We start from the raw sequence: 25,866 nt of genomic DNA, 5'->3' as shown, positions 1-25,866 counted from the left end.
TTGTCACAGCAGTATTCCTAATAGGCAGAAATAATCATCAGTCAAGAGTTGAGTACATATATGCATTGAGTTGTATACAAAGAGTAGAATACTACACAGCAAGGAAAGTAAAGCAACCTGTACTTGAAGGATCTCTGAAAGAGTGTTAAACCAAATAAGGCAGGCCCAAACAAAGTTCAAAATCCAGCAAAGAAATTTAAAGCCAGGTAAAATCAATCCATAGTAAAGAAATAAGACTAGTCCAGGAGTGCTTAGGAGGAAGGAGACACAGGGGAGCTTTTGGGATGCTAGCTGTGTTGTGTCTTGATCTTCGTGGTGGTTACACAGATGGCTCACTTTGTGAAATTCATTGAGCTGTGCATGAAAATTTTCTTGTTTATCCAAAAAATTAACTCCTGGGGTATTAGTTCTTTTAACACTTCTTTCCTCATGCTTTGTATCATGGTTTTCTTTATTGCTTTCCCTCTGATATTTTAAGACCTGTTGAGAGTTTAGTCTTTGTTCCTTTTTTTTTTTGTATCCCCCCTCCACCTTTTTGCATGCATAGACTATTTAAGTTGGGCGACTGAGGAGTAGCCAAGGAAGGTTCATCTCTCATGCAGTAAAAATGTACTGGGTATTTATTTGGATTCCATAGGCTCTTCTAAAATGCAAATGGGGGCCAGCCCCATGGTGCTGTGGTTAAGTTCAGCACACTTGGCTCCGGTGGCCCAGGTTCACAGGTTCAGATCCCAGGCGCAGACCTACACTACTCATCAGCCATGCTGTGGCAGCAACCCACATATAAAGTGGAAGAAGACTGGCAGAGATATTAGTTCAGAGCTAATCTTCCTTGGCAAAAAAATTAAAATAAATAATAAAATGCAAATACAGCTGAAAGAGTTGAACTTGTCATTTACACTTCATATATATATATATATATATATATATATTTTTTTTTTTTTTTTTGAGTAAGATTAGCCCTGAGCTAACATCTGCTGCCAATCCTCCTCTTTTTCCTGAGGAAGATTGGCCCTGAGCTAACATCCATGCCCATCTTCCTCTACTTTATATGTGGGACGCCTGCCACAGCATGGCTTGCCAAGTGGTGCCATGTCCGTACCCAGGATCCGAACCGGCGAATCCTGGGCCACCGAAGTGGAACATGCGAACCTAACCACTGTACCACCGGGCCGGCCTCATACACTTTACATATTATTATTACAATCTATTGGTTTTCCTCACACGTCACTGAGAGAATCACTCAAGGAATCAAAATTTGTATTAGAGAATTGATTTGGGGATAAAAGGACACTTTTAGAAAGGCCAGAATAGGTGCTGTCTGGTGGTTTGTTTTCATTCCATCTAAGAATACAACTTTTCCCTTCTGTAAATAGGTTCTCACTTCACTGATATAAAGTAAAACCTTTCAGGGGCTGGCCCACTGGCGTAGTGGCTAAATTCACATGCTCTGCTTTGGTGGCCCAGGGTTCATAGGTTTGGATCCTGGGTGTGGACCTGGCACTGCTCATCAAGCCAAGCTTTGGTGGCATTCCACATAAAATAGAGTAAGATTGGCACAGATGTTAGCTCAGCAACAATCTTTCTCAAGCAAAATGAGGAAGATAGGCAACAGATGTTAGCTCAGGGACAATCTCCCTCAAAGAAAAATAAAACAATAGGGGCCGGCCCTGTGGCCAAGTGGTTAAGTTCACACGCTCCACTTCAGTGGCCCACAGTTTCACTGGTTCGGATCCTGGGCACAGACATGGCACCACTCGTCAGGCCACGCTGAGGCGGCGTCCCACATGCCACAACTAGAAGGACTCACAACTAAAACATACAACTATGAACTGGGGGGATTTGGGGAGAAAAAGCAGAAGAAAAAAAAGGACTGGTGGGGTCGGGTCAGTGGCGCAGCAGTTCAGTGCACACATTCCGCTTCGGCGGCGCAGGGTTCGCCAGTTTGGATCCCGGGTGCAGACATGGCACCGCTTGGCAAGCCATGCTGTGGTAGGAGTCCCACATATAAAGTAGAGGAAGATGGGCATGGCTGTTAGCTCAGGGCCAGTCTTCCTCAGCAAAAAGAGGAGGATTGGCAGCAGTCAGCTCAGGGCTAATCTTCCTAAAAAAAAAAAGATTGGCAACAGTTGTTAGCTCAGGTGCCAATCTTTAAAAAAAATAAATAAGTAAATAAAATAAAATTTTTCAGGATTAGGAAAAAGGAAGTAGTTTATATTCAGGGTTCAGCATTACTCCATTTTTGTGATCAAAAGGAAATTTCACAAATGATTTGGTAAAGCAAAAGAGCTCTGGAATAGCCTAAATTATCTGGATGGAACTAGGTTAAATAAAGTTTTAGCAGATCAGTATAAGAGTTGAGGACAACACTCAAAAGCTTACAGATCAGCTTATAATGGCTGAAAGTAACCATTTTTGAAGACAGCCTCCACCATAAATGACATCATTGGGACAGACATGGTTGGCAGACCCTAACTTTGAGGCTACTAATGGAACCTGAACCATGAGCTAAAGCTCTTCATATCTCAGAACTGCCTTCTTTGCCTGTGTTGAGATCAGGGTTCTTTGGCTTACTGCTGGGCTTGAGCAGAATGTGTGTACCTGAGATAATACTAGGCATCACACCTGGGATCAGCTGCCACCATATCTGGGCTCCCACCAGAAGACTGAAAAATTCTAGCTTGTGGCTTGAGTATAAGCTGATATCTTGCTGGCACTTTGATGACTGCCTATGGAATTTTTCAGGAAAAAAGTTGGAATACTGGACCCTGGACTAGATGTCCTTGCAATAAGACATTATGCTACTTTATTTCAGGAGAACTCATGTAGATTGTGCCCTGAAATGAATTTCAGGAAAGCCATTTTTCTGCCTAAAGGCTACTAATAATATTGAACAACTGTTGCCAAATTAGTTTCCCAGCACCCTTCAACAGCTGTTGGCATTTGTAGATAGAGGTGGTTTGAGTTGCAGGTTTTCTCTTTATAACTGGATTCTTCCAGACCTTAACTTGGGCCAGGTATAGGTCATTACTCTTAGGGCTTACCTGTTTAGAGCACTGTCACAATAATTCTATAAGGTACCCGGAGGTAAAGCTTGTCAGTTCAACTAGGGTCCCTAATGTTTTGAGGTTAAAGATACAATAGCAGAATTTTGTTAGGTGAATAATTTCATTTGAAAGAAATCTGGATTAGTTACCAAAGCAAGCAGAGTTTGAATTGATTACACTTTCAAATTTTATATCTGATTCGAGTCAACTTCTTTAAATTTGTGAATCTGTCATTAAGATCCAAAGCTTTATAAAAGTTTATGTAACATTAGGGAAGATGGAGGAATAGGAAGCTCCAGGAATCTTTCCTTTCACTGAAAACACAAATGAGGTAGAAGAAACTATCTAAAGCAACCATTTCAGAACTCTGGAGTCTAGTAAGAACCCTTGCAGTGTCCAAGGGTGGAGCCTGATGAAGAGACTGATGAATTTCAGCTTTGCAGTAGGAGCCGTCACCAACCCCACACCCTAGATCAATTTAAAAAAATTACAAAACACACATACCGGGCCCTGCGGCTGAGTGGTTAAGGTCATGCACTCCACTTCAGCAGCCCAGGGTTTCGCCGGTTCAGATCCCGGGCGTGGACATGGCACCACTCATCAGGCCATGCTGAGGCAGCATCCCACATGCCACAACTAGAAGGACCCACAACTAAAAATATACAACTATGTACCCGGGGGCTTTGGGGAAAAAAAGGAAAAATAAAATCTTAAAAAAAAGATTACAAAACACAAAAAATACAAAGAAATGGGAGAAATGGTCCATTCATAGCAGGGGAGAAAAAGGAATATGACAAAAAACAGCCCTGAGGAAGCCCAGACATTGTAACTATTAGCCAAAAGATTAAATTGTCTTAAATGTTTAAAAGAGCTAAAGGAAACCATGAACAAAGAACTAAAAGGAAAACAGGAAAATGATGTCTAAATAAAATGAGAATATCAATAAAGACAGAGACATCATTAAAAAAGGAGTCAAACAAATTCAGGAACTGAAAAGTACATCTGAAAAGAAAAACTCACTAGTTGGGGCTGGCCCCGTGGCCGAGTGGTCAAGTTCGCGCGCTCCGCTGCAGGCGGCCCAGTGTTTCGTTGGTTCGAATCCTGGGTGTGGACATGGCACTGCTCATCAAACCACACTGAGGCAGTGTCCCACATGCCACAACTAGAAAGGACCCACAGCGAAGAATATACAACTGTGTACCGGGGGGCTTTGGGAAGAAAAAGGAAAAAAAAAATCTTTAAAAAAAAAAAAAAAAGAAAAACTCACTAGAGGGGTTCAAAATATATTTGAGCAAGCAGAAGGAAACCTCAGTGAACTCAAAGACAACTGAAATTATCCAGCCAAGGAGCAGAAAGAAAGAAAAATGAACATAAAGCCTGAGGAATCTGTGAGACACTGAAGCATACCAACATCTGTATCATAAGAATCTCAAAAAGAGAAGACAGAGAAAGGGGCAGAAAAAAAATTTGAAGAAATAATGGCCAAAAACTTCCCAAATCTGGTGAAAGACAGGAATATACACATCCAAGAAGCTCAATGAACTCTAAGCAGGATAAACTCAAAGAGATCCACACCAATACACACTATCGTCAAACCGCAGAAACTGAAAGACAAAGAATTTTGAAAGCAGCAAGAGAGAAAGGACTCATCACATACAAGGGATCCTCAATAAGATTAACAACAGATTTCTCATCAGAAACCACGAAGGCCAGAAGGCAGTGGGATGACATATATAAAGTCTTGAAAGAAAAAAAGGTGCCAACTAAGAATTCTGTATCTGGCAAACTATCTTTCAAGAAGCAAGGTTAGGGGCCAGCCCAGTGGCACAGTGGTTAAGTTCACAAGTTCTGCTTTGGCAGCCTGGGGTTTGCTGGTTCAGATCCTGGGTGCAGATCTATGCACTGCTTGTCAACTCATGCTGTGGCAGGCATCCCACATATAAAGTAGAGGAAGATGGGCGCACAGATGTCAGCTGAGGAGGATTGACAGTAGTTAGCTCAGGGCTAATCTTCCTCAAAACAACAACAAAAAGACTGAAATCATACAAAGTATCTTTTCTGATCACAATGGAATGAAATCAGTAACAGAAAGAAAACCAGAAATTCATGAATATGTGGAAATTAAACAACAGACTCTTAACCAATGAATTAAAGAAGAAATCACAAGAAAAAATTAAAAATACCTTGAGATAAATGAAAATACAACATAAAATTTATGGGATATAGTGAAAGCAGTGAGGGAAACTGATAGCTGTAAATGCATACATTAAAAAAGAAGAAATCCAGTAAGATGGCTATTATTTAAAAAACAACAACAAGTGTTGGCTAGGGTGTGGAGAAATTGGAACCCTTGTGCATTGCGGATGCAAGTGAAAACCCTAAAGAATCTAAAAAAATTGTTAGGGACAATAAATCAATGCAGCAAAGCTTCAGGATATAAAATCAACATATAAAAGCAGTTGTAATTCCATACACTTGCAATAACTTGAAAAGGAAGTTTTAACAACTTCTATTTAAATAGCATCTAAAAAAATAAAACACTTAGAAATACATTTAACCAAGAAGGCCAAAGACTTATACACTGAAAACTACTACAAAAAAAAAACTGTTAAAGAAATTAAAGACACAAAAGAAAAGATACCCCATGTTCACGGATTGGAAAACAAGAATTGGGGCTGCCCTGGTGGCACAGTGGTTAAGTTCAGCACATTCCACTGCTTCAGCGGCTCAGGGTTCACCAGTGTGGATCACAGACCTAGCACCACTTATTAAGCCATGCTGTGGTAGGTGTCCCACATATAAAACAGAGGAAGATGAGCACAGATGTTAGCTCAGGGTAAGCATTCCTCAGAAAGAAGAGGAGGATTGGCAGCAGTTAGCTCAGGGCTAATCTTCCTCCAAAAAAGGGGAGAAAAATTAAGCATCATGAAGATCACAATACTATACAAAGTGATCTACAGAATAAATGCAATCCCTATCAAAATGCCAACAATGTTTTTTGCAGAGACAGAAAAATATCTCAAAATTCATATGGATCTCAAGAGACCCTGAGTAGCCAAACAATCTTAAAAAAGAAAAATGAAGTTAGAGGACTTCCTAATTGGAAAACTTACTACAAAGTTACAGAAGCAAATCAAAACAGTGTGGTACTGGTATACAGACAGACACAGACAAGTGGAATAGGACAGAGAGACCAGAAATAAACCTTTACATATATGGTCAATTGATTTTTTGACAAGGGGCCAAGATCATTCTATGTGGAAAGGAGTCTTTTCAATAAACAGTGCTGGGGAGACTGGATATTCACATAGAAAAGAATTTAGATTCTTCCCTTGTACAATAAACAAAATTCACTCAAAATGGATAAAAGACCTAAACCTCAGAGGAAAACTATAAAAAACCTTAAAATATTGGGGGAGAAACTTCTTGTCATTGGATTTAGCAATGATTTCTTGGATACAATGTGACAAGCAAAGTCAATAAAAGAAAAAGCAAACTGGACTTCATCAAAATTAAAAACTTTTGTGTTTCAAAGGACACCATCAAGCAAGTGAAAAGAAACCCCACAGAATGGGAGGAAATATTTGCAAATCATGTAGCTGATAAGGGATTAATATGGAGGAATATACAGAGAACTCCTAAAACTCAACAACAACAAAAGAAACAACCCAATTCAAAAATGAGCAAAGGGGGCCAGCCTGGTGGTGAAGCAGTTAAGTGTACACGGTCCACTTCGGCAGCCCAGGGTTCGCCGGTTCGGATCCCGGGTGCGGACATGGCACTGCCTGGCAAGCCATGCTGTGGTAGGCATCCCAGATATAAAGTCAAGGAAGATGGGCACGGATGTTAACTCAGGGCCAGTCTTCCTCAGCAAAAAAAGGAGGATTGGCAGCAGATGTTTGGTCAGGGCTAATCTTCCTCAACAAAAAAAAATGAGCAAAGGACTTGAATAGACATTTCTCCAAAGAAGATATACAAATGACCAATAAGCACATGAAAAGATGATCAACATCACTAATTAGAGAAATGCAAATCAGAACTACAATGAGATACCACCTGACACCCATTAGGATGGCTACCATGAAAAACACAGAAAACACGTGCTGTCAGGAATGTAAAATGGTACAGCTACTGTGGAAAACAGTATGGAGGCTCCTCAAAAGAATTAAAAATAGGGGTCGGTCCAGTGGCGGAGCAGTTAAGTGCGCACATTCTGCTTCTGGCGGCCGGGGGTCCGCCAGTTCGGATCCCGGGTGCAGACATGGCACCACTTGGCAAGCGATGCTGTGGTAGGCGTCCCACATATAAAATGGAGGAAGATGGGCACGGATGTTAGCTCAGGGCCAGCCTTCCTCAGCAAAAAGAGGAGGATTGGCAGCAGTTAACTCAGGGCTAATCTTCCTCGAAAAAAAAAAATTAAAAATAGAATTACATATGACCCAGAATTCCACTTCTGGGTATGCACCTCAAAGAATTGAAAGCAGGGTCTCAAAGAGAGATTTGTACACTCATGTTTATAGCAGCATTATTCACAATAGCTAAAATGTGGAAGCAATTCAAGTGTCCATCAATCAATGAATGGATAAGCAAAATGTGGTATATACACAAAATGGAATATTATTTAGTTTTAAAAAGTAAGGAAATTCTGCAATATGCTACAAAATGGATAAATCTTGAGGATATTATGCTAAGTGGAAAAAAAAAGCCAGTCACAAGAAGACAAATACTGTATAATTTTACTGATATGAGGCACTTAGAGTAGTCGCAATCATAAAGACAGAAAGTAGAATGGTGGTTGTTTGGTTTGTGGGGAAGGGAGAATGGGGAGTTGTTTAATAAGTAGACCGCTTCAGATTTACAAGATGAAGAGAGTTACAGGGATGGATGGTGGTGAAGGTTGCACAACAATGTGAATGTACTTAACAGCACTGAACTGTATGCTTAAAAATGGCTAAGATGGTAAATTTTGTTACGTGTATTTTAACTCAACAAAAAAAGAAAGTGATTAGTAGGCCCAAGTCTGCGCAGATTTAGAAGACAGAAGCAAATAAGTTTTACAAAAGAAAAGGAGGCTTCCCCTCTGCCTTCCCCTGTAGGCAGCTGCCTACAGGCCTGCCAGCATAATCCACAGGCCATGAGAGGCAATCAGCCTGCCATGTCGGGATTTAGTCCAGATCTTATCTGAAATGCTAGTCAGTTTGAAACAGTGAACATGTAACAAGAAAATATAGATGGAACAAAATTTGGACTGGAAAAACATATGTTCTAATCCTGGGCTCAAGATTCCAAGGAAAACTTACCAATTTTAATGGTGGCACTAGAGAAACTAAATAAAACTCTTTCAGGAAAGGTTAAAAGGAGTAATGGTTATTAATACGAAAGAAGAGAAAAATCAAAGGAATCAAAATGAAAAATATACTTAATGAAGAACAGTGAAGAAGTCACCTAATGGTTCTTCAAAGAGCCCAGAGTGATAAATGCAGCTAACAAGTTGTTGCAAATAATGTTGTCATTTGGGATTTTAAAAAGCATAGCTTAGGGGCCGGCCCCCAGGCTGAGTGGTTAAGTTCAGGCACTCTGACTCGGTGGCCCAAGGTTTCACCGGTTCGAATCCTGGGTGCGGACATGACACTGCTCATCAGGCCATGCTGAGGCGGCATCCCACATGCCACAACTAGAAGGACTCACAACTAAAAATAAACAACTATGTACCGGGGGGCTTTGGGAGAAAAAGGAAAAATAAAATCTTTAAAAAATAATAAAAATTTAAAAAAGAATTAGCTTTAAAAAAAATAGCTTAATTACAGTTTATCTGAACAAAGACAAGTAGAAAACTGCTGAAATTCAGGCACTGCAGGATTCATGAGACATTTCAACGACAGAATATATCAAGCACCTACTATAGGTTTATACACCAACCATTAATAAGTACATAACTGCCTACAAAGTTGGTTTTACAAAGCAATTAAGCTAATGCAACAAACAAGAACTTCACCTAGAGTTAGGTAAGAAGGATGGTGGGAGAGAAAAATCAGCTCAAGGATCAAAGTTTAGAAATTTAAGCCGGGAGCACAAAGCCACCTACAAGCAGACACCTTCTGGGTTTCAAGGACTGCACAGCAGAAGCAATATTTTCCAACATTTTCTGAAATTTTTAAAGATCATCTCCAAGTCTCCAGGTAAAGATTCCAATTCACTCTAGACTTATTATCACCTGCACCACAACACAATTTTGTAAAAAGTAAAAGCATATTTGGTCCTAAACACATCTTCCTTTTGCCTAGGAAGCCTCATCTCTTGTATATTTCACAAATATTTACCTTTCAAGATGACAAAAGTCACTTCTTCCCTGATCTCCTCTTCCATTTCCCTTTCCCTCTCACACAACCTCCTTTATAAATATCTTTGCCATCTATTTATCATTCCTATTTAAACAAGACTCCCTCTACTAGACTGAAAGCTAATTTAGGGCTAGGATAGTTTCATCCACCTTTATATCAACCAATACCAAGCCAAGCAAGTAGTGCCAGACACAAGTAGGCTCTCCACCTGTGTTTGCTGAATGAATGAACAAAAGCCACTGCATAATTTACCAGTGGCTGCTACATACAGAAATAAAATTTTAACTTCAATCCACTTTCAAAGAAAGCACTTGGGAAGCTCTCCTCAACACCATTAAGTAAGACTTTCCTCATATCTAAATTATTTGTAAGCAGGAAGGAAGCCAAAGACTTCAACGATAGTTATAAACTGGAATATAAAAATAGTGAAAAAATATATTCAGGGGAGCAGTCATTGGTTGAAACATGATCACAAGAGACAGAATGTCTGGGTCACATTCACTTCCAAAGCTGGTACTGTTACAGTTTCACTGACCAACATAGCAGCCACTAGTCACATATGACTATTTTAATTTTTTAATTAATATTTTAATTAATTTAAATTTTAAAATTCACTTCCTTGGTCACACTGGCCATGTTTCAAATGCTCAGCAACCACATGTGACTATTATATTGGACAGAGAGAAATAGAATACATCCATCATCACAGAAAGTCTACTGGACATGGCTATTCTAAGCAATTCTCCCATGGCTATCTAGCAGACAAAGGATTCTCATTCAATGTTCTGGTTTTTTGCATGCTACGAGGATCTGCCAAAGAAGTCATACCCATAATTTCATATTATAGATTTTTCTAGAAAATATTTAAAGATAAACATTTAAAGATCATTTAAAGATAAATTCTGGCAGGCACTCCTATCCATCCCTTATGCTTCCTCCACAGTTAGTCACTCTTCCACCCACTACTTCAGTACAATGGTGATCACCTTGATAGGTCCAGTGGCCTTGTCTCAAGTCTATCTCCTTTACACTTGATCAGTCTAACACAAACCAAGGGTTTTCTATGGGCCATTCCTTGTTCTAGGTGCAGCCTTATCTGGAAGACACTTAGAGAAAACAAAACATTCTAATTAAGGGCTGTAACAGAAGCTCACCCTCTCTGGGATGAACAGAGAGAAAAAGCAAGCAATTCTGCCAGAGGGCTTCAGAGAAGGTAATATCTAACCTAGACCTAGAACAATGAGGACAAGTCCTCTGGGAGGAGTTGAGAAAAGTGGTGGTGGCTCAGGAATACTTTCTTCTTTCTTCTTTTTTTCAAGGAAGATTAGCCCCAAGCTAACATTTGCTGCCAATCCTCCTCTTTTTGCTGAGGAAGACTGGCCCTGAGCTAACATCCATGCCCATCTTCCTCTATTTTTATATGTGGGATGCCTGCCACAGCATGGCTTGACAAGAATTGCATAGGTCTGCAGCTGGGATCTGAACTGGTGAACCCGGGGCTGCCAAAGCAGAATGTGAGAACTTAACCACTGAGCCACTGGGCAAGCCCCACTCAGGAATACTTTCTATGTGAAGGAACAGCCTGAGCAAATGACCTTAAATACAAGAATTCAGAGAGGAGACTGTTGGAAAGTGAGAGTGGAGAGATAAGTGATGGTTAGACTGGAGGATCTGGTATGTCATACAGAGTAACCTGTACTCTACTGTGTAAGCAAGGGAAAGCCAATGGAATGGCATGATCAGATCTGTGATTTACAAAGAAAGCCTTGGCAGTACCATGAGAGACGGCTGGGAAGTGAACTGAACAGGGATGAGAAGACCATGGTGACGGCTGGGAAGTGAACTGAACAGGGATGAGAAGACCATGGTGAGGGCATGAGAGTGCCCAGGAGGAGAGAGAAACCTAGTGTAAGGGTGAGGTAGAATAAGCACAATCTAAGAGGCTTTTTCCTAATGCTACACATATTTTTCCCCAGCCAGCTGAAAAAGATTAGTGCCCAGGTAAGTTGTTATTACAGGTAAAAATAGCAAAAATAGCAAAAAATAGCAAAAAAAAAAAAGGGTGTGGAATGGGGACAGGCAGTGATCTATCTATCCACAGAGACTGCTAGCAACATGAAAAAGGTGGGCATGAAGGAGCCAGAAGAGAACAGTCAGAAAGCTATGGTGAGAAACAGCACCAAGAGAAAGGAAGGGCATTTCAAGGAAAGGGTCCATATTACATGACTAGAAAAAGGGCACAAGTACAGCAATCAGAAGGTCTCCAGCAAAACAGGGGAAAATCCTTTCAGTTGGCCATGGGGTAGGAGTAGCAGATTGAAGAGATGAGGGCATTGAGGTAGGTTGTGTAAAATGTTCTTTCATGAAGTTAGGCAATAAATGTTACATATGGATGAACCTTGAAAATTTTATAAGAAGCCAGTCACAAAAGACCAAATACTATATGGTTCCCTTCATATGAAATGTCCAGGATAGGCAAATCTACAGAGATGGAAAGATTAGTGGTTGCCTAAGGCTGGGGGTGGTGATGGGGAGATTGGGAGACGACAGCTACAGGAGTTTCTTTTTGGGGTGATAAAAATGTAAAATTGACTGTACAGCTCTGTGAATACACTAAAATCCACTGAATTGTACACTTTAAACGGGTGAATTGTATGTTATGTAAATTACATCTCAATAAAACTGTTACCAGTAAAAGTTTTTTAATTAAAAAAAGAAAGGGGGCTGGCCCCCTGGCCAAGTGGTTAAGTTCACATGCTCTGCTTCGGTGGCCCAGGGTTTCGCCAGTTTGGATCCTCGGCGCGGACATGGTGCTGTCCCACATAACCCAGCCAGAGGCACTCACAACTAGAATATACAACTATGTATCGGGGTGCTTTGGGGAGAAGAAGAAGAAAAAGAAAAAGAAGATTGGCAACAGATGTTAGCTCAGGTGCCAATCTTTAAAAAAAAAAAAAAAGCCTGCAAGGTGTAGCAGAGAATACTCAGCTGCCTCCTCAGTACCTACTATCCCCCTTTCTGGTCACATGGCTGTCAACAATAAAGACTACCTTCCCGCCAGGCCCCCCGCCCTCCCGACCTCTGTTGCAGGTAGCTGGGATCATTAACATCTGGCCAATGGACTGTATACAGAATTGATGCAGGAGAGGGAAGAATTGCTAGAGCAGCGTTTTGAGATTAGAGGGGAATAACATCTAGCACACAAGTGGAAGGGCTGACCCTGGATATGAACTATGGACTGCTCCACAGTAACAGAGGATGAAGTGGACCATAACAGCCAAATGCAGGTGAGTGAGTAGACACAGCAGTGGATTCTTCTACTTGCTTCCATTTTCTCAATAAGTAAGAAGCAAGATCACCAGCTGACAGTGAGGCTGGGGAAGGGAAACAGGTTTGAGCTAAAGGAGGTGGTGCTATACTGTCCTAAAAATAAGAGAATAAATGAACTAAGGAGTCTTAGTGGGACTGCTGGGCAGTGCTACAAACCACATTTGACGTTAGAGGTCATGAGTTCAAAGTGAGACCAGTCAGCATTTTTCCCTTCTCCAGCTACATTGAGTTACAGGTGTAGAATAAGCGAAGAGTTGGATTTAACCAGGGCCAAGGTTTTGCCAGGTAAGATAAAATGAGAAAGTTAGTTGAGAATGTATACAAGGTTGTGATTACAGTGATGAACTATGAAATCAAGGAAAAGTGGGAAATGAAGAAAATGAAGGGCAGTAAAGGGGTAGTAAGATCAATAGACTGTAAGCCCCAGTGGGGCTGAAGAATTTCAGTGTCTGGGTATTAAAGAGATTCAGTCATAAAAAGCAAAGTATTATTACTGTAAGGAGCAACTTCTTTGTAGGACCATTGGCAACATCTATTAGATTTAAACTGCATTTATCATCTGAACCAGCAATTCCACTTAATTTATCCTGTAAATGTATTCATATACAGATGAAAACCATTATGTTCAAGAATGCTCATTTCAGCAATATTTATAATGTTATAATAGCAAAAGACTAGAAACAACCCTAGATGTCCCTTTTGAGGACTAATTAAGTATCTTATGATACATCCATACAATGGCATATTATGCCACCATTAAAAACTAATAAAGATTCGTGTTAACAAATTATCTCCAAGACAGATTATTAACTGAAAAAAGTAAGGGGCTGAGTATGTACACTGTCATACCATTACATAACAATGGGATGTATAGATATATAGAACAAGGCAGAAGTGCACAATTAATATTCACTGAAGAACAATGAACACTGGTATATGCACAGCCTCTCTCAAAAAGTACGTAAGAAACTCTTAACAATAGTTGCCTCTAGGGACCATATATCCTCTTTCACTATCTCAATCTACCAAATGTATGTATTGTGTTTTTGAAAAAGATTAATAAAATAAATTTTAAAATGTACTGACTTGGAAAGATCTATATAGTATATTAAGTAAAAAAAGAAAAAGAAAAAAGAAGAAACAAAGCAGTACATATACAAAGATCCCTCTTGGGATCTGACCTCCTAAAGGCTAGAGAAGTAGACTGTCCCCTCTCCCCCACACAACTTTCCTAGGCTAACCAATCCTGCCCACTTTCTCTTCCCTACAAGGAGGTGAAACAAGATTATCTGTGTTCAAGCACAGTTTAACACTGCCAAGGGCTGATTCCCACCACTCACAACACTCCTCTTTATCTCCCTTTAGGCCAAGAGTTACACCCTCCCCACAGGGGCCTCCCTGGCTACTCCAGTACAAATTCTTCTCCGTCCCTGAAATCCTACAGCACTTTACCCAGCGTTGTTTCCCAAATGACTACGTAAGCTTGCATCACTTGATACTCTATTTGCACTAGCAGAGAGAAGGCTCTGGAGCCAGGTGCTAGGATTCAAAGTAGCTGTGAATCTTTGGGCAAGTTACTTAATCCCTCTATGCCTCTACTTCCTCATCTGTACAAGAGGGAAAAATAACGGTTCCTACCCTCACAGGATAGTGGTAATTATTAAATGAGTTAACACAGGAAAGCACTTAGAATAAACAAAACCTAGCAAATAACAGCTAATGTTTAACTGTTACTACTACTATCCATAAGCTCCAATAAAAAAGACCCTACGATCATTTTCTATATTCCCTACAATGCCTAGCAGTCAAAAATAGCACTGAACAGAAGTATGTGTCCAGCAACTGAATTAAGGATAAAAAACCTAGCCTTCCTAAGTTAATGGATAAAAATGTGTTGGTATAATAAAGAGTTAATTTTTTACTTTGTAAAAGGAAACTTTCAAAAGCTTAAGTTACTAAGATTAGACATTAGCCTTCAAATTTACTTCCTCTAAGTTACTTCCCTTCTTTTTTGAATTGGCCTTAAGTCTAATTCTTCAAGTAGGAAGTTATTTCTTTTCAAATAAGACTCACAAGTAACAAACCACTGTATACAGAACTCCCTGGTACCTGTGTACGAAACAACAACATAAAGGGGAGGAAAAAAAACACTAAATGTCTATCTTATCACCTTAGATATGGCAAAAGGCCTTAAGAAAAGACTAATACTCTTGGAATACTTTAGAGAGCAGCCGTTTTCAACCATGATGAAGAGATTCATTATGGGGGATCAAAAATAATTTGTTATTAACAGCTAAAATACTGAAGATTGCAAGCAATTCATTTTTTCCATAAATTAAAGCAGATTTAAAGTTACCTGAATATAGTGGTGTTTTTCCTAAAATGAAACTTTCCCCAATCTAGCAAATAACTATTTTTTAAGGCCAAGAGTTTTTCAGGTCTATAGCATTCCCTTCTTTCTAGTAAGTGTTCCCAAGCAGAAGAAAAAGGGCCTTAGGAAAAAGGAAATTGTGCATCACTATCGCTGTTACCTTACTTTGTGAATAATCATGAATAATCTTTGTGAATTATTATTGTGTAGTTGGAAGAAGGTATAATCACATGCACTCCAATCCCTACTCCAACCACAGATTCTGAAAGGGGCCAGTTGATACATGTTCTCTAAGAGTTCCAGGTGATTCTCATCTACCTCCCCTCATCACCCAAAATACTATCACAAAATGTGAGTCCCATCCTGGGTGTGTGTGATGAGTATACAGCACCTACCATATGGACTACTCAATAAAAGCAGAAATATTCATTACACAGACAGGTCCCATGAAGACTAGCCAAATTAAAAAGTTCTACGAGAAATTAATTTCAGTGATAGGCAGCAACTGAGTAGAGAGAAGGCAGTTTACAGTAGTGGTAAAGAAACTACACTACCTGAGAGTTAATCTAGGCTCTGTCCCTTGCTAGCTTTGTGCCCTTTTACAACCAGTTTCCTTATCTATCAAGTGGAGAATGGAACCTTCTAAATAGGGTTAATATGAAGATCAAATAAGATATTACACAGAAAGAGCTTACCTACACTGAAAATAGATCACAGTGTTCAATTAATGTTTGCATTATTAATTAGGTCTTATTTTGGTCAAATGGCAACTCCTTCCTTCAAACTGCAACTGTCCAGAATTTGAAGATGACCTGATAATATGGCCTGACATGAAAAGAATGTTGTTTTTCCTAAAATGAAACTTTTACCAGTCTAGCAAATAATTATTTTTTCAAAGTGTATATACCATCCACAGTTCATCTCACCCTCTTTTTTTCCTATTTAAAAAACAAAAAAACTTAGCTTCTCTCTTACCGCCCAGAACTACAGGCCCACAATTCTTCATCCGAAAGCCTTGGGGTCAGATGTTTCTAAACTTAGGATTTTTCAGATTTTTAGAAAGGTAATATGGTACAAATGCTAAATATTCCATAACACACCCAATGGGTTAATAGTTCTTCACTAAAATAAAAGACTATTCACATTAAGTGGATAAAGACTAAACCTTTCATCAGTTCAGCTCAGGTTTTGCCATCAAATGAGTTTGTAGTTTTCAGAACTTTGTGAATGGCAGTTACGAAACTCTTTAACTCAATGCCAATTTGTTTTAAACACAATCACATCCCTCTCAATGCTTTTTAAGCATCTTTTCTAATGCCCTCAAATCTGATTTTTCCATGACTGATAACCATGCTGTTACCCCCGAGAAGTGGACTAAGCCCCTCCTGCTATTCCTCTTGGGAAATTAAAACAAAATAGGTTTTAAATTGGGCGGGGGGGGGGGCAGGGGGGGGGCAGCTGGGTGTGGTATGTGTTTAAGCTAAACTGCAGAGCTGACAGTAATTTGAATTCCACAATCTAAATTAGCTGAATAATTCTGACAACTTGTTTAGGGACTACACATTTTGCAATACTTATTTTCTTAGACTCACAGTAATCTGCGTCTGTGCACAATTTCTTGCTTATTTTTGGCAGATAAGAAGCCACCAAAGATGTTTGTGATGGTGCTACCAGGTTATAACGAATGCATTATTCAGACATTTATTAGCTAAACATTCATTATAAGCAGGCACAAAACAGTTCTCCAGCCAAGAAACAGAAGTACAAATAATTTGACTGAATAACTATGCTACTTCAGCTGGATCAAGATCTTTACAATATTTTGGAAAGTTAATGAATAAATTTCCATGCAGATAAAATAATCCTGGCTTTAAAAATGACTAATTCAGCATACCTGAGATAATTATAATTTTACCTCCTAATCCTTCAAAGGGACTAATTACGCAAAAGAAATAGTGATGATCACAGCAAGCTTTCTACAATTTCTCAACCACCCAAGAAATAAAAGCATTTAATACAGCATAGCCTTGGACATGGCTTAATTTTTACTTTTTTATTTCATTCATTACTTTAAACATAGTGGACACAACAGATTAGAAGTTGAGTTCATACAACTTGTTGACATCCATATGTCTCAATTATGTAATCCAGTTGAAATTTTATATCTGCTATTTCTCTCCAAATAAGTTGTTATAAATCAGTACTATACAGACTATTACAAAAGCAAAAGCTGTCGTCTTTCAAAAACTAAAATTTAAAAAGAATTTTACAGTATTTTTTTTTCTGTTTTTTTTTTTTTTCTCTCCCCAAATCTCCCCAGTACACAGCTGTATATTTTAGTTGTGGGTCCTTCTAGTTGTGGCATGTGGGACGCCACCTCAATGTGACCTAATAAGCAGTGCCATGTCTGCACCAAGGATCCGAACCAGCAAAACCCTGGGCCACCAAAGCAGACCACGCAAACTTAACCACTCGGCCACGGGGCCAGCCCCTAAAAAGAATTTTAAAACACATAAAAATCTTGTGAATTTCATTAAGAATAATAATGATCCTAGAGTACAGACATAAAAACTTCCTCCCAACCCTAGGTTTTGTCAATGTTAGTTTCTGTGGGAGGAAGTAGCATCAATGCAAACAATGCAAAAAATATTTTGGATAAAATCTGGGTACAAAATGTCATATTGCAGACAAAGAAATAGCTATAAATCTCAAGACACTAACTCATGAAATTATAAAATCCAAAGCATACAACCATCCTCAGCCAAGACAACATCCGTAACTCAGGCTATTATTAAGCCATGATTTCTTCCTCCTCCTTTCCTCTGCCCTGAATGCACCCCACCTACCCTTTCCCCACTTAGATAACTTCATACTTAAGGCTAAGTCACTCTCTCTCAAGACCTTCCCAGAGTTACCAACTTAGATCAAGCCCCTTAGGTACACTCCCTCAGCATGTAAGATTTCTCTCTGCCTCACTCATTAGACCCCTCTAAAGTTTCTTCCTGCCAAACTCCATTAGTGTAAGAATCATATCTGTCTTATTCACCACTGTGGGACAAGCACAGGCACAAGCACATAATAGTTAAGGGTTCAAATAACAAATCTGAGAAAATAAATTTCCAAGAGCAAAGAAACTTTATATAACCAATTTGCTGCCCACAGATTTTGAAAAGAAAACAGTTACAAGATCAGCTGTGTACACTAGTAGTGAGGCTACCTCCCAGGACACTTTGTTTTAGTAGTTCAAGAATTCACTCTCACAGAATTACAGAAAGCCCTCATATAATCAGAAACATCAATTATCTGTACCAACAAGTGTTAAAACTCAGATCCTCCCTGTGAACTCATCTGCTCTTATTTTAGACAACTCTGTAAGTCTAATTGGCCAGTAGCTCAGTTCACAGCAGTTTAGAAAAATGCATGTTTAGGTGAGAAAGATGTGCAGCCTATGACAAGAATGTAGGAGACAGAAAACTGTAAATCAGGCTCACAAATGTAAAACGGGAGGGAGAGAAGTGCCAATTAGGCCAGGCCAGAGTCTTAAAACAGGATAACAGACTCCAAGGATAGACCTCAAAAGCCCTTTAGGAGAAAAGACCTCAATCATTACACACGGAAGCTTAGGGCCCAGATACTGTAAGACACAGAAAAAGAAGACATCCACTACAGAACTAAAGCAAGTTTTAAAGCTTAAAGAAGCAAGCTTCAGTTATCTAGAACACTATAATACTATTCAGAGGTTTAAGATCTTGATTTTTCTATAAGAGCCATACCTCCCATACCTAAAAATGCATTAATCCCATAAAAGCTTAAAGGTCCCTACAATGCATCCTCTTGAAGCAAAGTTATCAGGACTATAAAACTAAAAATAAAGGTCAAAATATAGTCTTTTCTCCAGACAGTCCTAAAAGTAACAACCAAACTAGAATCAAATTTGTGTTCAAACAATAAACCTGGTTGAAACGAAGTGTAGACTTTTCATAAGCACTCCCTTCTCCAATACCCTCCCGGTTTCACTGCTTTCATCTTTTGTTAAAATATACATCTAAAATGAACAGAACACATACTGCTTTATTAAGGAAGAAAATATCTATACTGAAACTATTTCAGCGCAGTGAGCAGAAACTTGTCCTATCAACTCCAGTTTCACCCATATCTAGGACTATGCCTGGCACACAGGAACACCATTAAACACTTGGGAAATTAAATTGAAAACATAAAGCCATTTAGTTTGTTAATGAACTACATAGGAAACCTCTGGCAAAAAGGTCCCAACTACCATCTGTCCATTTGTTCATGATGAGCTTGACCTGGTAGTGCCATTATTTGGCCATCTTGATCAAGCAGTTGCCAATGGTGAATGTCAGTTCAAGGGCCCTCCTTTCCACAGCAGTAAGGTCCCTTGGACATGAAGAGCAGCAGCTCTAAGGCACACAAAGGCAAGCAGGAGAGACTGACAAAGCCTCCAATATACTGCCAAGTGAAAATCACCCCAGACTTAAATTCTTCTTTGGGGGGGCGAGGCCGGAAACACTCCTAAGGGAACATACATACCTTCTGGCTTCTAAATAAGAGCATCATATATCACCCAGCTCAAAATGTAAATGTTCTAGGGTTAACCTTAAGTAGATGCACAGAATCAGAATTTGGCTTTGTGCAGCCTAATTCTCCACATATGTTGCCCCTAAGACAATGCTTGTCTGGTGAACTGACATACAAAGAAGAATACACCAAGAGGGAACCCCAAGGAGCTGCTTAATGGCCTGTTGGGGTGTTTCAGCAATGACAATGAGCAGCCAGGCACCCTGCATTCTGGCACAAACATCTTTATTCCTCTCAAGAGACCACAACTAGCAGATTGAAAACTCTTCAGGGTGGGGCCTCAACAACTACTAAAAAAATTTTTGAGGTGAAATTCACATAATATAAAGTTAACATTTTTAAAGTGTACAATTCGATGACATTTAGTACATTCACAATGTTGTGCAAGCACAAACTCTTTCTAGTTCCAAAACATTTTCACCAGCACCAAGAAAACCCCAAAACCATTAAGCAGTCTGTCCCCAGTTCCCCCTTCCCTCAGCACCTAGCACACACCAATTTGCTGTCTCTATGGATTTACCTATTCTAGATTTTTTTTTTTTTAAAGATTGGAATCTAAGCTAACATCTGTTGCCAATGGTTTTTTTTTCTTCTTCTTCTTCTTCTCTCCAAAGTCCCCCAGCACATAGTTGTATATTCTAGTTGTAAGTCCTTCTGGTTGTGCTATGTGGGATGCTGCCTCAGCATGGCCTGATGAGCGGTGCCATGGCATGGATCCGTGCCCAGGATCCAAACCAGCGAAACCCTGGGCCACCAAAGCAGAGCACACAAACTTAACCACTAGCTATTTCATATAAATGAAATCATACAATATGTGATCTTTTGTGACTGGCTTCTTTTACTTAGCACAATGCTTTCAAGGTTCATCCACGTTGTAGCATGTTATCAGTGCTTCATTGTTCTAAGGGCTGCATATTCCATTTATGTACATATCACATTTGTTTATCCATTCATCTGTTGATGGACATTTGAATTGTTTCCACCTTTTGGCTATATAAATAGTGCTCCTATGAACATTTATGTACAAGTATTTGTTTGAGTACACATTTTCAACTCTTTTGGGTATATATCTAGGAATGGAATTACTGAGTTACATGGTAATTCTGTATTTAACTATTTGAGGAACTGCCAAACTATTTTCCCCAGTGTATACTTCTAAATATCTTGCTAAATAATCATCAAGACCTATTGTTAAGGAGAAAGAATAAGATGTGTAATAGTGTGATGCAAGAGTCTGTGTATAAAAAGGAAAAATATGTAGTATGTACATGTAGACACAGTATCTCTAGAAGGATACATAGGAAATAGTTACATGGTTTTCTCTGAAGCAAGGAACTCAGGAGGCTGAGATGGGAGAAAGGCTTACTTTTCATGCTCCATCCATCCCTTGTGCACTGTTTCATATACATGCTTTATCAACCCTCTTGCTCTCAAATATTTTTAAAGCCCTAAAGGGGCAATAATATGAGAGAAGGAAGACCATAGTCTGAGACAGGAAGAATATACATTTTTTATTATAAACCTTAACGTATGATTTTATTTTTACCTAGTGCATTTTTTTCCTTTTTTAAATTGTGGTAAAATACACACAACACAAAATTTACCATCTTAATCCATTTTTAAGCATCCAGTTCAGTCGTATTAAATACATTCACACTGTTGTGCAACCATCACCACTATCCATCCTAACTCTTTTCATCTTATAAATCTGAAAGTCTATACCTATTAAACATTAACTCTCCATTTTCCCCCCACCCCCCAGGCCCTGGCAATCACCATTCTTTCTATCTTTATGATTTTGACTACTCTAAGTACCTCATATAAGTAGAATTATACGGTATTTGTCTTATTGTAACTGGCTTTTCTTCACTTAGCATAATGTCCTCGGGAGCCGGTCCAGTGGCGCAACAGTTAAGTTTGCACCTTCCGCTTCTTGGCGGCCTACGGTTCGCTGGTTCGGATCCCGGGTGCGGACACGGCACCGCTTGGCACGCCATGCTATAGTAGGCGTCCCATGTACAAAGTTGAGGAAGATGGGCATGGATGTTAGCTCATGGCCAGTCTTCCTCAGCAAAAAGAGGAGGATTGGCAGTAGTGAGCTGAGGTCTAATCTTCCTCAAAAAAAAAAAAAAAAAAAAAAAAGCATGATGCCCTCAAGGTTCATCCACATTGCAGCATACTGCAGAATTTCCTTACTTTTTAAGGCTGAATAATATTCCATTGTGTGTATATATCACATTTTACTTATCCATTCATCCGTCAATAATACTTGAGTTGCTTCACATTTTAGCTTTTGTGAATACTGCTGCTATGAACATGGGTGTACAAATATCTCTGAGACCCTGCTTTCAATTCTTTGGCATATAGACCCAGAAGTGGAATTGCTGGATCATAAGGTAATTCTATTTTTAATTTTTTGAGGACCTGCCATACTGTTTTCCCAAACTATCTGTACCATTTCACAGTCCCACCAAGAATAAAATGTATATTTTTAAAAAATAAAAAACTACTTAAAAATAGAAAACTTTAAAGGCTCCCAAGGAAATATTCTGTAGTATCTTGATTGGGTGGCAATTATATAGATGTATATATTTATCAAAACTTACCAAACTGTTATTTAAATAGGTGCATTTTTGTATGCAAATTATACCTCAATAAAGGTGATTTAAAAAAAAAAAACCCTCTCCCAAAGTGATTCTAATTTGGGGAATTGGATACCAAGTTTGGGAATAGCCAAGTTTAGGTACCACTGTTCATATGCACCAGCGACCCAGCAGTGAGCCCTGTTGCATTACCCTAAGAATTAATCCTTAGGATGCTACCCCCCATCTCCCCTCAAAAACCTCTTCCAAATTAGATTAAAGAAGGGTGATTATTAGGTACTACAAACTGTGATTCGAATAGTGAAGGCTGAAGGGCTGCATGTCTGGCACTGGAGCTAAGCGCTTCTCTCTCACTGAACCCTCATTGCACTCTGTTATCATGCCCATTCTACAGAAGAGGAAACTCAGTTATAAAGGTCACATTACTGTCCAGAGTCATAAGCCATCAAGTCTAAGAGCTAGTACTTAACTGTCAGCCTCTCTCCAGAGCCCATGCTCTTACCTAAGACATTCTATTGCTTCCCTTTTCTGAACTTAAGACCTTCAAAAGATAAACAAAGCTTCCTTCTGAATAACTGGAAAAGTTAAACAAGACACTTCATCCAGAACTTTTCTACAAAATATTCTAAATGCAGTACTTCCAACAAAACTGCCAAATCATGTAATAAAAATACCCTGTGGCAAAAAATTGTTTTGTTACATTAAATATCTACCTTAAATGTACATCCTTAGACTCTCAAAATCTAAATAACAAATAGCAGGGTTATGTAAAAGTACACCAGAAAAGTGGCAGAACATTTGCTCTGTGGGTCCATGGAAGAGGCACCAGAGAACAACTCATCTGCACCATACAGACTTGGACACAGCTGCCATGAGAATAAGGTAAAAATGACAATGCACATATAACAAAAGAAGAGTTTGCAACCATATGCTTAAAGTCAAAATAATTTTTTTAAGCAATGGAATTGGATCTCTGTGTTTCAGAGCAGCTAGGAGCTTCAGAAGATAAAAACCTGTATTATTTTGTCCCTCTTTCTTGCAAAAAAAATTAGTTTTTATGTGGGAACTGCTCTTTGAGGTCCACTATTAAATCGACAAAGTAGTTCAGAACATTTTTCCTTAAATTTCAGGGACTTCTGTTTTAGGGACTATGGTAAGGATGGAGGGTTAGTAAAATTGGAAAACTTTAACTAATGGAAAATATAATTCCTAAAGAATAAGCCTGAAAGATAAATGAAGTGTGCATATAGCTGTACATGATAAATGCTTCTGGCTTCATGACTGAAGACTCTTCAGCCACAGTTCAACAGATGGGTGTGCAAGAGAACTGGCATGGATTAGAAATTGTTCAAGAATCCTTCAGTTATAAAAGGAAAGTGGCAGCAGGTAGCAGAAGAAAAAAATCTCCACCCCACCATCTACTTTTCTGTCCACTTGCTGGAGAGTACCATCTCTGCTGCTACTATTGACTGATGCTTAAGAGTAGAACTAGGGGCTGGCCCCATGGCCGAGTGGTTAAGTTCGCGCACTCTGCTGCAGGTGGCCCAGTGTTTCGTTGGTTCAAATCCTGAGCACAAACAGGGCACTGCTCATCAAACCACGCTGAGGCAGCGTCCCACATGCCACAACTAGAAGGACCCACAACGAAGAATATACAACTATGTACCAGGGGGCTTTGAGGAGAAAAAGGAAAAAAGTAAAATCTTAAAAAAAAAAAAAAAACCCTTCCCAATGCACTCTGAATAAACTCTAAATTCCCAGTTCCTACAAGACCTGACCCCTGCCTACCTGTAGAACTTTATTTCTTCCACTCCTCCTGCTTGCTTTTTAGGCTGCAGCCTTCAAGCCTTTTTGATGTTCCCTAAAAAATGCAAGCCCAGGGGCCAGCCCAGTGGCATAGCAATTAAGTTTGCACATTCTGCTTCAATGGCCTGGGGTTTGCAGGTTTGGATCCCGGGCATGGACCTACACGCCACTCAGCAAGCCATGCCGCAGTGGCATCTCACATATAAAATAGAGGAAGACTGACAGAGATGATAGCTCAGGGCCACTCTTCCTCAAGCAAAAAAACGAAGTTTGGCTACAGATGTTACCTCAGGGCCAATCTTCCTCACCAAAAAAGGGGACAAGCCCATTCCTTACTTGTCTATCATCAGTCTTCCCTACTAGAATAAAAACTCCATGAGCAGATCTATTAATGTTTTTGTGATTATTAACACCTGAAGTGCTTTCCATTTTCTTGTCAGTGATTTTGAAAAAAGTAGATGGAATGATTCAAAATTAACAGAGTTTTCAGTTTCAAACCAAATGTTCATGTCTTTAGGAATAAAATATTGTAAAACAAACAAAACTCCCCGAGGGCAGTGACCATCTTTGTTTTCTTCAGATGTGTCCCAGAAAAGCACCTGGCATATAGTAGCTATTCAGTAATTATTTGTTCAATAGATGAAAAATGACAAAACCACAAGCTAGCTTGGCCTTTCCTCTTAACATGCCAAGAAGGAGTTCAAAGCCAACCAAAACCACTTTCATCATATGCCTTCACTGCAAGGTAGCCCACCTCACCAAATGAGAATATTCATCCCCTTAACAGATCACTTCTCCATATACAGAGCTCTCCCAGACCCAAGAAGAACAAGAAAAGGTGGTCAAAATGGTACCAGACCAGGGTATTTATTGTGGTATCAACTAAATTAAGATACTTCTAACTATTTTCCTTATTGGTAATCAGTTTAAAATATTTGAACAGTCCCTGGATGGGCTATTATACCTGCTATTAACATAGCTCCCACCCAAGCCAGTACCACTGCTGATCCCTCTGGTAAAGAGGACTGTCCTCTGATCCTCATTCTCTAGATGGCTCATTTTCTATTGATAATTAGATATACCCATAGCACAGGCTGTGGATAAACTGTAAGATGACCACACTACTCTACTGAAAAAAATGAAAACTTAAAGACGAAAAACAGAAAGAATAAGATGGGAATGGTCCAGAAGTAAGAGAAATATGTCTGTAATACAGTGAGTCCATCTGCTTAAAGATTAAGTAAGAGAGAGGTTAGGAAACATATCTTCATCTGAGGAAGAAACGTCACTTAGAATGGAAGAAAAGAGGGAAGTTAGAGGAGTATCTTATGGAGAGGTAGGAAAATAAGACCAGAGAGAAAAGTTACGGAGTGAAATGAAGATCTCAAGATTGGTGAAGAGAATCACTAACAGCGATGCATCCACATTTCCCTAGAACTTACATTAATATATAACACGTAATAGTAAACTCTCTTCCATGGGGAAAGAATGAAAGAAGAGGCTTCTATTTACATACCTTACAAACGTGCTGCAAGACCAAGAGCCTGTGTGGCAGAAGTTCTACAAAGTGCCTTGAACTTCTCAGATGAAAGGCACTATAAAAATATAAAAAAATCAGGAATTATGTTTATTCATTTTACAAGGATAAAACAAAACACAGGATGTAAATGGACTTGGCCCAAGTTCCATCAAGTAATTTAGAAACCAAGAGAGGAAAAAAGTACAGAATTTAATTTTTAATTGACATACCATAAAATTTATCACAG

At 39.3% G+C, this 25,866-nt stretch overlaps 1 protein-coding gene across 3 annotated transcripts in view; it reads right to left on the bottom strand.

Annotated features, from left to right (window-relative positions):
• RHOA (ras homolog family member A) overlaps positions 1-25,866 on the bottom strand; it is a 55,655-nt gene that overhangs the window by 26,324 nt on the left and 3,465 nt on the right. For 2 of the 3 annotated variants that reach the window (XM_070575325.1, XM_070575327.1), the window contains exon 2: positions 25,617-25,695. The exons of the other annotated variant lie outside the window; for it this stretch is intronic. The gene's annotated coding sequence lies outside the window, so the exon portion shown is untranslated. The remainder of the gene's footprint in view (positions 1-25,616; positions 25,696-25,866) is intronic. 3 annotated transcript variants of the gene reach the window in all.

This window comes from Equus przewalskii, chromosome 15 (assembly GCF_037783145.1).
Source record: "Equus przewalskii isolate Varuska chromosome 15, EquPr2, whole genome shotgun sequence".
NCBI lineage: Eukaryota > Metazoa > Chordata > Mammalia > Perissodactyla > Equidae > Equus > Equus przewalskii.
The sequence above is the reverse complement of the archived record's forward strand: the minus strand, read 5'-3'. Positions and strand labels throughout refer to the sequence as shown.